Genomic DNA, 2,668 nt, shown 5'->3' on the forward strand with positions numbered 1-2,668 from the left:
ACATATCATTCATCTCACTTGCTGCCATTTAACAAAAAAACTTGAGGAAGAGGAGGCACTGCTTGGCAAAGTACCTTGAGGGACAGGTGCTCTCTGTTCATCCTGTCACTACTGAATCTTCTCTAAGCATTTGTCAATAAAGCCTTCTGCCTTGTGTCCTTAAGTATTAGGCTTATGCCTACAGGTGGCCCATTCAGGAAGATCTTTCTTCCCAAGAGACCACCGGTGATAAGATCAAGGTAGTATGGCCCATGTCTTAACAGATATGAAAAAAGAAACACAGAAACAGACAACCAGAGGATCCCTGAAACCATGGCTGACAGATGGGAATTCTGTGTTCTGTGCATACAGAATTTCTTCCACTCACACACAGTACCTCTGACAGACCAACTCCCACTACAAGAGTGTATAATTCAGAAAGCTATTCAAAATCCTGATGGTTACAGTAAAACATTACCTTTTTCTTAGACAGGATTAACCTATAGGTGGATCTTTCTTCAACTTATTTTATCTTTGACAGAACAACTCCAGTTGCAAGATTGTACAAAAAAGAAACGACCAGAAAGGATCCCCAAAACCATGATCCACAGACTGGAGCCTTTAAAACAAACAGACCAACCAAGATCTTTCCTATAGAATCAACATAGTATTGCCCATGTCTTAAAAGGGGCAGTAACAGACACAAACAAAAACACAACCAAAGGGAAGTTCCAAATCCAAGGCCAACAGATGGAAACCTAAAACAGACCAGAAGGGAGTAAAAATATCTCTTGATTCTCAAGTCCCACTTAACCATGACTCTTATACATGTGGCACCACAGATGTCCCCACAGAAAGGGACCAGATGTTTCTGTGAAGAGGAATCAGATGTGTAGAATTGAGGGTCTCAGCATGCAAACCAAGGGACTTACCCAATGGCCAAGGGTGTGGCTACTTTACTGAGTTCAGTTTCCTTTTTTTCAAAGTGGCTCAAGATGGAGCAACCTGTACACTTCAGGGAGAGAAGCCAGGAGTTTGTGAAGCAAAATAAGCTCTGGCAACTGCTGGAACAGTCCCTCAGCCCCTCCCTTTACTCGCAGGAATAGCTCCTCTGGTTGGACCTGAGGCAGACTCCTAACTCTCCTGCAGTTGGATCTCAAGAAGTTCACCAGCCACCCTTTATCCTCAGCATGGAAATGTGGTTGCTTGGAGAGCCAGGCCTGCTCAAGAAAGCTGTAACAGGGGCTTCTCTTGGGTTCCATTTGGTGTACCAGATTTATTATGGAAAGTTTGGTCCTTGTCCCCAATGCCAATCCAAGGACACAGTTTTGAGAAAAAGGAAAAAGAAATTTATTGCTTTGCTATCAAAGAAAAAGCATTCCTGTCCCAGAGGCTGTGATTCTGCCCATCAAGGAGACCAGGGGACTTTTAAAGAGGTTATTCAAAGGCTACATTTCATGTATTCTGTCCAGAGTTGTAATTCACTTGTACATTTGAGAGAGAGTTATTTCTTAGATCTTCTGGTGTCATCTCCAAAGTCTGAATTACTTCATTCTTATGGTGGTGTATGCTCAAGGACATATAACTCTGCCTAGGATGGGGAAGAAAGGAAACCCTGTTTCCCAAGAGAACAGGGAGGGGGAGAGATTAGGGATGAGGAGGGAGAAAGGAAGAGAAACATGTTTTTTAAAAAATAAGTCACAGTGGCAGAGCAGCAAGGCATGGGCCAAGGTTACAAATCTGTCCCACTGCCCTGGCACAACTAAGCTTTGGTCATGACATAATGTGTCTTCTTATTTAAATATCCCAATAGCTTTCTTAAGGTTCTACATTATTTGATAACTGTCTACAACTCTGGCTTCATCTTGTAATTATTTTTTTCTATAGTACATTTTGTTCTGATTCCAAAGTGTTTTTTTTTTTTTTTTTTTTTTTTTTTGGTTGTTGTTTTGTTGGTTTTTCACTCTTAAACCTTCATTCCTGTCGTTTTATGTGATTGAAATGTTCCCATGTTGGTGCTCAGTTTGTTCATCTGTACACTCACCTCCTCACAGAGACCTAACATTAATTTCTCTTTAAGCCAATTTTAGTTGTTTTCATAGCACTTGTCAAGATTAGTTCATTTACTTGTTTATTTTCTATGCCTCACCAGAATAAACTTTAGTTATCTCGGATGTTGTGTATTTTGGTTACTGCTGCAGCTCCAGTTTCAAGCAAAATACCTTTCCCCCCATATTTTTTAATTTGTCTAGAATAGCTTTTTAATGTGCAGTCTTAATATTTGTTGAATATGATCTGAGAGACAAATATTAGGTGTGGATGATATCGTAACGAGGAAAAAGTCAGAGTTTTTCTCCGCTTGTGGAACAATTTATAGCTTCACACCTAGTAGCATTACAAACCCTTTATTTATATTAGAATAGAGTGCTACTCTAGACAATGAGTAATTTAGACTCCAATTTGCTCTAGGACCCACCCAATGTATTTAATCAAATGCGGTATTAAAGTTTTCAGATTCTATCGCTTTTTTAGCGGATTATGTGTTCAAATCTTAATGATAGGACCAAATCTACTAATGGGAAGGATGCCAAAAAAGAAAAAGAAAAAAGAAAGAAACAGAAAACAAAAACCCCATAAGACTACGACTCCCAGAATGCACTGCAACGCAGACCGGCGTGGAGCAGGGTAT

Source organism: Sciurus carolinensis, chromosome 7 (assembly GCF_902686445.1).
Source record: "Sciurus carolinensis chromosome 7, mSciCar1.2, whole genome shotgun sequence".
Taxonomy (NCBI): Eukaryota; Metazoa; Chordata; class Mammalia; order Rodentia; family Sciuridae; genus Sciurus; species Sciurus carolinensis.